This window comes from Cupressus sempervirens, chromosome 5, assembly GCF_028749045.1.
Source record: "Cupressus sempervirens isolate cs-2001-9-10 chromosome 5, ASM2874904v1, whole genome shotgun sequence".
Taxonomy (NCBI): Eukaryota; Viridiplantae; Streptophyta; class Pinopsida; order Cupressales; family Cupressaceae; genus Cupressus; species Cupressus sempervirens.
The window spans coordinates 606,338,953-606,351,460 of NC_143122.1; the positions used below are offsets into that span (position 1 = coordinate 606,338,953).

General features: G+C 33.1%; 1 pseudogene; it reads left to right on the top strand.

The window, feature by feature from the left end:
* LOC149557356 (uncharacterized) overlaps positions 1-12,508 on the top strand; it is a 124,092-nt pseudogene that overhangs the window by 3,348 nt on the left and 108,236 nt on the right.

Here is a 12,508-nt window from a genome sequence, read left to right on the forward strand (position 1 = left end):
TAGTACTAATGAATCTGTACAAAGGAAATTCCCATATTTTCTCTAATTAATAAATACAGTGTAAACAAACTTTTACAAAATCAAATACTTTCTCTCCTAATGCAATAATGTTTGGATTTTCTCTTGGTAAACATGCTAAACAAAAAGTTTTGATAGAATCAAAATATTGAGCACTAATTTCAGAGTTTCTTCATCATGAACCTCAAATATGATTTGATTTAAAAAAATATAGACACTCAATTAGGTAATTTCACAAGAGCTTAGGAGTTCAAGAGAGGAACAAGAACAGAAGCTTCATGAGGCTATGGTGAAAAAGACTAGAGAATGGGACAAATCAAAATGTGAGCTTGATTCTAGAATAGTAGAACTAGAGCAGTTGCTAAATGAGGTAAAAGCAAGAAGTAATGCAGTGTCCACATCTCTTCAGGAAAATTCAAAAGCATTATCTGATTTGCAAGAAGCTAGAAACTAAGTTGAGTCTAAGGCTAAAGTTCTTCAAACTAAACTTGAGATGTTAGAAAGTGAGGCCTCAAATATAAACTTCATGTGCTTAACAAAGAACTGGGTATAATAATTGATGAAAGGGATATTATTAAGAAATCTACCCAAGCTGCTAGCAAGTAGCAAATAGAAATAGTTAAGAAAGTGACGAAGTTAGAGGCCGAGTGTTAAAGGCTAAGAGTTCTGCTAAAAAATGATTACTAGGGCCTACTACACTGGCTCAAATGAAACTTGAAGTAGATACTACTGGAAGGGAGTCTGGGGATATCAAATTGAGGAAGTCACTTAGTAAGGGTGCTGGTTCACCATGTTCTTTAGTAGAGACATTCAATGATAGACACAAAGAACATTCTAAGAAAGCAACTGAATACCATACAGGAAAAGTGTCGGCAATAGAAGAAGAGAACAAGATGCTAAAAGATGCTCTCTCAAAGCAAAACGGTGAGCTTAAGGCTTCTAGTGTCATGTGTGCTAGAATAGTTGCCAAACTCTCCATTATTAAACTACAGTTGGAATCTTTGAGGCGAAGGCAAGGAAAACCTGCACTTGAGTTGCATTTGGAAGGATCAAGAAATGAAAGCACAAGCAATCCACCAAGCTTGTCTTCCATTTCTAAGGATAGGAATGATGGTGACCCTAGTGCAGAGTCATGGGCTTCAGCACTAATTGTAGAGCTAGATCATATCAAAATAGAAAAGGTCATTGGCAAAGCTAAGAAGCTTAGTGATGTGTCCAAGGTAGATTTGATGGATGATTTCCTTGAGATGGAGAGATTGGCTTCCATGGATTCAATTGGATTAGATCAGGCAAAAGTAGGAAATTTAGATGAAATAACTGACAAGAATGTTTTAGGAAGTTTTGATATTTCATCTAATCAAGAAGATAGAGCTTTCTTAGAAGAATCTCTTCTACAAAAAGAATCAAAGCTTCAAGCTGTCAATCAGGAATCCTTTGAGTTGTTAAAAAAAATGAACCATTTACAAGAAAATCTAATTGTTCTGCAAACTAGAAACACTTGGAATGAATTTGCCCTAGTTAGTCTCAAAGAAAAGCATGATATGATCCTTTCTATTGATGTTGAGGGTGTATACCTACACAAAATACTAGATGAGGTCAAATATGCCATAGCAATAGATGTTGAAAGTACTAGAGATTCTTAGACACATATCTAGTCTTCTGTGAAAGCTAACTTCACTTCTCATTCTAATATTCAGATTAGAATTAGTTCTATTGATGTAGAGTTTGCAATTTCTATTGTTAGCATCGTTAATTTCTTACAATCTATAGCCCAAGACCCTGAAAAGACTCAAAAATTTAAATCATCAGATACTGATAAACTAGTTTTTAGAATTTAGTTACTGGATTACTTTTTGTAGTGCAAAGAAAACATTACAGAGTTAATTTTTGAACTGATATCTTTGTTCTCTCAATTTAGGAAAATGTTTGCTCTTGGTTTTAGTGAAATCTTCCAAAATGAAGCCACAGATTTTGGCAACCAATTGCCCAACCTAATGCAGTCTAGTTTTCTTCGTAATTTGATTAGTACAAATAGTTTCAAAAGACAAGAAAGTGCTCAAGATCTTTCAAGAGAAGAAAAGGCTAATAGCCTACGCTTTCAACTAGCTAGTGGCAATTTATACATAATTAGGAAGCTTAATAGCATTCAAGTAGAAAAAAAATCTTTGGAATCTAAGTTGAAGGCCCAGGTAAGCAGAATTGGAGAGTTAGAAGGGGAGCTTATGTGCTTCAAGAATGAGAATGAAAATCTAGAAACAGTCTTGGCTACAACCAAAGAGGATCTTGGACACACACAGTATCAAATTATTGAGTTAAAAGAGGAGCTCATACATCTCAACAGTGAGGATGCTAATCTAGAAGGAGTCTTCATTGTAACAAAAGAGAAGCTTGATCACACCCAACATCAAGTTATAGAGTTGGAGGAACAACTTACGCATTTGAAGAGTGACAATGCTAATCTAAAAGGTAGTCCTAGCCACAACTAAAGAGAAACTTGAACACACAGAAAGTCAACTTACTAAATCGAAACAAATGCTGGAAAACATGCAAATGCAGCTTGAATCTGCTAAGGAATCAAATCAGTTATTAGAGAATGAACTAGCAGCCATGATTTCACATAAATCATATATTAAATATCAATTCAAGGCAATAGAAATTGAGATGAAAGGGTTATCTAAAAAAGTGGATGCTTTGGAGCTAGAGCTTCAGGAGGAGGGCATGCAATGCAAAGATGTCATTACCAAGTGCAAGGTTTTAGAGGAGCACTTACAAAGGTTTTTGAAATGCTTCAATCCTATTTCAAATATACCAAACTAATGTATATTTTAATTTCCTAAGATATGTTGAGTTCTATCTGATTTTTTTTATAACTTCTCCAGCATGCATGTATTCAGTTTCAAACCTAGGGTTTCTGAACTAATGTGAAGATGTTTAATTGGATACTAGGAAGGAACAATTTTTTGAGTATTCCTAAAGTTTTGTATTAGAGGAATAAATTAGAAAGAGACTGGTATTAACCAACCTGCTTGGAATCCCTCATATTTAATCTATGTTCTTTTCTTATTTGCTAAATATACAAATCAAAAGTATGCATATATTACTAATTTGTGCTTGCTTTCTATTTATTCTCCATGCTAACCAATGTAAATTTCATGGTTGAAGTACGCTAACATTTTCTATTTTATCATCACAATGCGATTTAAACTATAATATTTAGCATTAAGATATGCTTGGCATGAAGCCATTTTTTCCTATCTTGTTTATGTAGAAGAAAATTCCAAGATAATAAATGTCCAAGAATGTATCATGAATAATTGACATGACTTAAATACAGGTAAGTCTACCAAATCTTCACAATCCATGTTAAATGCTGATTTGTTTTTGGATAAATTGTGTGATAGTTTTTAGCATCAACATTTTGGATCATACTACATGATCCATCATCAAGATATGGGAGAGTAACATTGATAGATCACGTAGGATGATCCAAAACATTGATGCTAAAAACTATCTCAAAATTGATCCAAGAAACAAATTAACATTTGAGTATAGTTGCCTTGAAATGAGGCAAAACTATCCAAAAGGGACTATATACACTGAGAAAAATACGATATTTTTGTGATATGGATATCTAATACGAATAGTTTTCTCTCCTTTTAATATAGAGAGATAGATCTATAAGGGCAACCACATGCTTCAATTGAGCATGAAGGATTCCACACACTTAAATTAACTTGAAGGATTTGGATGTTGGTGATTTCATTTAGTTCATGGTTATCTTGGAGATTAAAAATTAAAAATCATTTATAGACTAGTGAAGAAATGAGCACGAATATGCATACTGATTTGAATAGAGACCTTTTTGGCTCACGAAGAGGTTCCTGATCCTTCATCCTTTTTTTCTACTTAAGAATGTTTTTGGTTAGAGTAAATTAGATGTGCAAATGCATTTTTAATCATAGCTTTTTCCTATTACTTATTCTACCAAAATGTTTCCTTGGAACAGTATTTTTTGATGAGCTGCAAGAAAATTTGAGGCGCCATATAGCCATTACAAATCAAATTCTTAGGATACAATAAATTCATCCCATATTGATGGCTTAAACAAGCATTTTTGAAATGAGTTTTATTAGAATATATGGTAATTCCTGAAACAACTACATTTGGAGAGTGTCTGAAAATGTAGGCAACTGCACATAAGTTGAAACCCTACTAAAAGGAGAATGGAGAAATACCAATTTGGCACCTGTCGAGAAATGTTGAAAATTTAGATATCTTCTCCAATCCATCATTATTTGCTTCTTGTGTCATTTGTAGCCAACAATGCAAGCATTATCAAAAAGGGCATTGCGATGCATGACTTGGAAAACAAAATAGAAAGCAATGACTCATGGCTTGCTGCCTGGCTATGAACCAACTTAAACTTCACCTAGGTGCTCACTCATGTAGTAAGCAGGTCTGTGGTAAGCCCTTGTCAGTGGAAAAGCTCAAGGAATCCCTGCAGTCAGCATAAATCAGTGCGTGAGGAAATGCATTACCCGTGAATGAATGAAATTTTTTCTTTTTAACCCGTGAATGAATGAAACTTTTAATTTTTTTTGTTATAACATTGAGTTGGTCTAAGAATACATAGGTTGGTTGAAATTTTGAGCAAATTGGCCACAAAATTTTTATTTTCGACCAACGCAGGAATGAAAAGAAAAAAGAAGGAATTATAGCTTTGGTCAAAAATTTTGGTAGAAAAACAAGTGCAAATGTACTTGTGTTTTACAAAGGGTAAAGAGATTTTTTTTAAATTTAGCCACCGCCATGGATTGTAGCTATGGTTTAGTTTATAGGTAAATTGTAATTTGATAGATTAATCATCAAAATTGCTAAGGTTTAGACCTGGATGCATGACATTATGACAATTTAATAACAATATGTAGCCTAGGATTTAATCAAAAAACATAATCTATATGACTCAATTTCAAACCTTAGATGATCATAAGCAATTTAGTGTCCTCTTCAAATGATTCATAAGAGTAATTTGTCAATTTAAAGGGGGAAATAATTCTTCAAATGATCCAACTCCCTAACCTTGTATTACATCTTTTAGATACATGCATCTATGTACAAAAAGAAAAGAATAAAATGAGGATACATATCGATCAATCTAAGATCACATTAGGATAATAGATTATAATGCATTGCAATGGAGCTTAATGTTAGATTTTGAGGAATAACTATTCTGAATATCTGAATTATGAGGATTAATCAACCCTTGTAAGAATATTTTGGAAAAACAAATTAGAAAGAATCAAAATAAGCATACCTTTAAATAGCTTGTTTTGAAAAGTAGAGGTTTCTCTCTGGAGTTTCTCTTGCAAATTTCAATGGAACTCTTATTCTATAGTTTTCAATGCATCAATGTAGAGGGAGTGGTGAGTTACAAATTGAGTTCAATCGTCGAGGGTGTGGGGGGAAAATTCAACTATGATGGCCCAATTCTTTTCTACCCCTACTATTCTTCACCCTAGGCTTGCATGTAGGGAGTCCAAGCATAAGGATGAAGATAGGAAGCGGTGATATCCTAAATCTATTTTGATGGAAAATTTTAGGATGAGTGATGACAGTTTGCAGGGTTAGAAGAATGTAATGCTGCAAATTCAAAGTAATAATTCTATAAATTGTTTGGAAATGCCTGGAAGAAAAGATAAAATTAAAAGCAAAGGATGTATGATATGGATGATCACAAAAGTCATCTTGAATGTTAATGATTATCAGTGAAATGAAAGAAATAAAAGGAAAAATGTTGAATTGGTTGCAACAGGAGCTCCACAAGATAGGGTTGTGGAAGTTGTGGTGTATAGATAAGAAATGACTCTAGGCCTAATGCTTATACTAATTCTATAGGAATAATGAAACGGAAAAATGAATGATGAAATTGTTGTTGTAAGTAAAGACCCTCTGATCACTATTAATAATGCCTATGCATGATGTGTGTAAGAACACTTAGTTACTAGTATTTGTGCAATGAGTTTGGCTTGTTGAAGTAATGATGAGAGTTATGCTATAGGGATTTATTTCAAAACAAGGAGATGCACTATCAAAGCTACCAAAGTTTTGTAGATTACAAAATGTTGAACCATTTCTAAAGAATTCAGAAGTGTGTCTTCTAAACAAAAATGAATTTAAGAGAGTAAGATTATTATATGACAATTTTTCCATAACCCAAATTCTTAAGAAGTTGTAATGCTCCTACAGTTGTTAGGTTGAGTACCACAAATGTCCTTCCTATAGGGGAAATGTAATTTGGGGTAGAGGAAAGTAGTTGTGGCAAAGGACTAAACTAGGAAAATAATCAATTATTTATAATCTGTATATGCTAATTTAAATTTGGAGAAAAGGGTTTTCATATTTATCACTTCTCCAAATATAAATGAAAGTAAAAGGCTACTATGGTTGACATTTTAGATTGTATGGACAACTACATTTGGAAATTTCAATAATGCTACATTTTAGTGGATAGCATATTTGTAAATAAAATTGAAATATGTTTTTGACATTCTTGATTATGTGAATTTGAGGATTTTACACTGTAAGTACAACCAAATTGTTATATGAAATCCAATGAAATAAAGGCTTAAACTAGTAGCTAATTATAGAATCAAATGTGCAATGAAGTTGCTTGCCAGTAAGGCCAATGGCTCTTTAAAAAGTGAACTACTGATGGCCTAATCTTGATCAGCTAGATTGTGGTCCACTTCATACTGGTTAAGAGTTCCATAACACAATTTATGCATGTGAGTTCCTAAAATAGTTTGGGCTACCATGTTTTTGATTGTAAGGTAGAGCTATTAGCCTTTAGGTGATACTATTGTTGTAATTAGAAATGTCATTCCCTAACACAAAACATACGAATGACAGCTCCCAAAACATGTTGGAGTGTCATGTTTCTGGTTGCAAGATGGAACTTAGATAATCTAGCTATAAGTGGAAATGCCATTCTATGACATAAAATCTATACCTGAGATCTACCAAAATAGTTTGGAGTACCATGTTTCTAGGTGCAAGATTGAACCATTAGGTAATTCTCTTGCTATGATTGTAAATGTCATTCCATAACATAATTTATGCTCTATAGCTTCCAAATCAATTTGGATTATCATTTTTTTGGTTACAAGATAGAACCATTAGGCAATATGCTAACTACATTAAAAAATATCATTCCATAGCATAATATATATTGGAGGTTGGATTCATACATGAATTTTGAATAAAACCCAAAATGTGGGTTTACTTCAAAAACAAAAATACTATAAAGTCTACATTTTCCTTAATCTGAAGAGCTTTGCACACAGTAGATAAATAAAATGAAAGATGTGGACTGAAAGCAAATGCAAGGGCATATTCAAAATGTCATTTGACATACTATACATGATCTGGCTATTGTACGAATATGAAGGAATTTAATATATTTGAAAAATGATATTAATAAGCACCATAAAAATCATAAAGAAAATTTAACAAGAATAATAATGAACCAATCTTGAGTGCAGCAATCCATATGCTCGGGCTCCCAAAATATGGCCGCCTCCAAGATTCAGGTGGAGATGCACAAGTAGCGTCAAGCCAGGGACAAGAAATCTCATTACTTGCCAATCATATCATTGTCTCCCTCCTTCCATGATCAATCTTCTCATCGACAGCGAGCACCAGCTAGGGATTAAAATGGTTTGTCGAGTAGGAAAGGAGGAATGAGAGGTAGGGGAAACTCTTTCTTAAACTGTTGGACAAGATTCGGGATCTGAAAAGATGGAATTCCACTTCATATCTTTTCCTACCACAATGCAGACAAAAACCCTTACACAGCTCTAGCTCCTTCACGCACTCAAACATCAATGAAATCAAAAATGCTTTTTTATATTGAAGTTAAGCCTATGTTGGTCAAAGTTTCAATCAACAAGTGCTTAGATTTTTAAAAAGGGGATTTTTTCCTTCTCCAATCCGACCAACGTAAACCTTTTTAATTGATGGTCAAAAATTTTGGTCAAAAAATAAGGTCAAATGTAGTAGTGAGAAGTACAATTTTTTGAAGAGGGAGTTAGTATACTTGGGATTTTTTATATCAATAGAAGGTCTGAAAATGGACCCAGAGAAAGTGAAGGCTATCCTTGAATGACCTACTCCAAGGAGTGCAACAAAGGTAAGATCTTTCCATGGATTGGCTAGTTTTTATATAAATTTTATCATAGGTTTTAGCAATATTTGTGGACCCTTTACTGAAACAATGAGAGGGGATAGGAAAGAATATAACTAGACTATTGGAGTAGATAATAGTTTTAATCTGTTGAAATAGAAAGTTACACAACAACCTATTTTAGCACTTCCAAATTTTAACAAGGCGTTTTAAGTAGATTCTGATGCTAGTGGTACTACAATAGGAGATATTTTGAGCCAAGAAGGTAGACCTATTGCTTATTTTAGTAAGAAATTGAATAATGTAAAAATAAAATATTATGTTTATGATCAAGAATTTTATGCTATAATTTTGGCATTGAAGAAGTGGAGACACTATCTTCTTCCTAAGGAGTTTTTTTTGTATGCTGATCATCAAGCTTTGTAATATTTCAATAGTCAAGAAAATCTAAACCAAAGACATTTGAGGTGGGTTGAGTTTTTGTAAAGTTATACTTTTATTTTGAAGCATAGGAGTGGGAAGTCTAACAAAGTTGGATATGCTCTTAGTAGAAGATGACTTTTGTTGATAGAAATTTAGATTGAGGTTGTTGGGTTCAAGAAACTTAGTAATTTGTATCTAGAGGATCTTGATTTTGGTGAAGCTTGGAAGGCTTTTACAGAACCTATTACACTTGATAAGATAAAGTGGTTGGATTTCATGATCTAGGATATTATGTTGTTCAAAGGAAGTCAGTTGTGTGTTCCTAGAAGTTCATTGAGAGAGAATCTCATCAAGGAGAAGTATAGTGGAGGATTAGCTAGACACTTTGGTAGAGATAAAACCATATGTTTAGTTGCTGAGAACTATTATTGGCCACAGTTGTAGTAAGATGTGAAGAAGTTTGTACAGAGTTGCAGAGTATTTCAGATGGCAAAAGGAGTGAAGCAGAATACAGGGTTGTATCTATACCAAAGAAGTTGTGGGAGGATGTCAGCATGGATTTTGTTCTTGTATTACCAAGGACTCACCAAGGGCATGATTCTATTTTTGTGATGATTGACATGTTTTCAAAGATGGCACATTTCATTCCTTGCAAGAAGACTAATGATGTTGTTCATGTGGCAAAATTGTTTTTGAGAGAAGCGATGAGACTACATGGTCTGCCAAAGAGTATAGTTTCAAATTGAGACTCCAAATTTTTTGGTTATTTCTAGCATACATTGTGGGAGAAATTGAAGATAGATTTAACGTTTAGTTCATCACATCATCCATAGATTGATGGATAGATGGAAGTTGTGAACCAGAGTTTGGAAAATTTACTGAGATGTTTGGTTGGAGACAAGCCAAAATGATGGGATCTAATTTTACCATAGAAAGAATTTTCATATAATAATTTTGTCAATGGGATTACTGGTAAATCACCATTCTAGATTGTATATGGGAGCAGTCCTAGAAATGCTTATGAACTGTGACAATCGGATAAAGGAGAGATAAGTAGTGTTGAAGCAGAAGAATTTCTTAAACATTTGAAGAATATCCATGAGGAGGTAAGGAAGCACATTATATAGATGAATACAAAGTATAAAGCTAAGGCAAATGTGAAAAGGAGGTATAAGGAAATTCATATTGGAGATGAAGTCATGGTTCATTTGAGGAAGGAGCATTTTGCAATAGGTACATATAATAAGGTGAAGATGAATAAGTTCGGACCATGCAAGATAGTGAAAAGGCATGATTCTGGAAATGCCTATGAAGTGGAGTTGCCTGCTAAATTGAATATTTCACTAGTTTTTAACATTTCTTATTTGACAGATTATTATAAAGGAGGTGGTGGAGATAAAGTTGCAGAAGTGTAGTGGAGTATTCTAGGAACTACTTTGGCTACAAAGGAGATTGAGGAGACACTGGATATTTGTATTGGCAAAAGTACAAGGAACATAACTTATAAAAAATACTTGGTCAAATGGAAAGGGAGGCCAGTGGAGGATTCATCATGGATAGCAAGGGAGAAGGTTAACCATCTTGGTTTTCCTTTGAACACCTTAGACATGACAGAGTCACTTCTCAAATTACCCGAGTGTCTAATGTAGGAGCCTCCTAGGTGCGAGGGAAATCTTGCATCACACAAAAATATTTTTATTTTCAGCCTTTTCAATTTTAATCAGGACTAATAGACACGGTTTACTATTTCTATGAGCTTACTATTTTAAGTAAGTTTTTCAAAAAAGCTTAGAATGCTCTAATTTTCTACATGAAGGTTCATTTTAGAATTATAAGCCTACCATAAAAATCTCATTGCTCCAACTTTAGTATCTGAGAAGTTATTGCGGATTTTTGGTGGAAATGTTTTAAGAAAAATCTTTGAACTCAATTTTGAAGGCTTTAGAGGCTCCAAAAAGGGGTCAAACCTCAACTAAATGGTGCTTCATGTTCAAGCATTATAGTTTAGGATCTGTTGTTTTTGAAAAGTGGTTATAATAGCCAACTAGAGCTACGGTTTGCGAGTTATGGTCTCTAAAAGTTAAGCTACCTTATTGATGGTCATAAAATAAAGTTTGTAATTCTTTGAGCTGACTCTAATGTAATAAATATAATTTATGTAATTTGGGGTTTGTCAACCTCAAGGGTTAATTTATGGAACCTTCTTGGGTGGTGGAAAAGTTGCCTATATAATGAAGGCCTGTAGGATTGTTTAGGATGGTTCTGGGTAGCTCTGGGTGATAGTTCACAGATTTTTCTTGTAGTTTACTGTAATGAAGGCACCCATGTGGGTAAGCACATTGTAAATCTAAATTCTATAATTCCACATTTGTGGTGATAATAAGAAGCTCATATTTTGTTCTCACAATTGTTGTTGTTTCTTTTCTTCTGTTATGTGTTTTCTTCATCAAATATGCCATTTTTTTTCTCAACTCTAGCCTTATAGAATTTTAACATATCCAAAGCATGTGATTTCACCTTCATGAACATAACAATCAGTATTCTAGAATAAACATCTACAAAAAAGATGAAATATTAGTCACAATAATAGTTGTCCATATCTATTGGACCACATAGATATGTATGCACTAGTTCCATGATATCATTAGAAGTGTGTGTTTTACTTGAATTTTTTTATTTTTTCATCTTACTAAGTTGACATTCTTTACACACAACATTTGATAGGATTAGAGGCTAATAGCCAATAGTTTGTTTCCTATTCTAGTCAATTTTTTCAAAAACTTTATCAATTTTGTTAGTTTCTCAACTTTGTTAGGAGTTCGCTTTAAAAAATGAAACAAGAAGCCCTATGAGGCTATATAATGTTTCTTTTATGATCATGTGAGGGTTAGCTTTCCAGATACTATAAATTTTCCTTTTGACTATCATGTTTTAGATCTATGATATTTATATATATAAGATGCAATACATATATGAGATATTAAGGTTATAAAGATATATAAAATTTGGCTAGTAAATCTTGTGGTTTATTAAAGCATATTATTTATTATATTGTATTTTTCATTTTTGTATTGTTATTTTATCTGAAACAATAGAGTAGCCTTCATTCCAATTTATTAGTTTTAAACTCTTTCATCTTAGTAATCAATCGTGTGGAAAATTATTATTGTGAAATTTGAATTGATCTTCAACTTGCACATTCTTTTCATCACTATGAACTGAATTTTTTACCATATAATTTTAGGTTAAAAGTAGTTTCAATAATCATTCTTCAAGAAGTTGTACCTATTGAATATAGAGAGTTTTATATTAGAGAAACTCATTTGTTAGTGTTTGTACTTTTTCCTCAAACTTTATTCACTAATTGGAGACTCTACTAGGGAGGCCTCCAATGTTTACAAGACATTGATTTAACAAAGTACAATTTAGAATGGTCTTGCATTATCAAGATATCTTTCTTGTTCTCCAACAAAACCTAATGTTTGATAACACTTAAGAAGACATTGTCTCTAACTTAAATGCCTTAGGTTGGAACTCTAGATACAGCCTTGCATAATATTTATAGGTCAATCAAGTCCTAGAGGAAGAAGAAGAGAAAGAAGAACTAGTTAGGGGGTTACCCATTCTAAATGAAGTGGTGTTTGTGGAAATATTAGCCCAGTAACCTAGAGTGGATGTCCCTAACCCTGCTATGCAACCCAATTTCAAAAACCCTAATTAAGATAAGTTGGCTGGGAAAAAGTACACTTGGAGTGATAATTTTAAAGGATTTCGTAATGATGACTATGAGGCTTTGAAGTAGTTAATTTTTTCTCTTTACCACACACATAGGAGGAATAAATTAGTTAAATCCACAAGTAGACATTCTTCGCTCCCCAAAACATC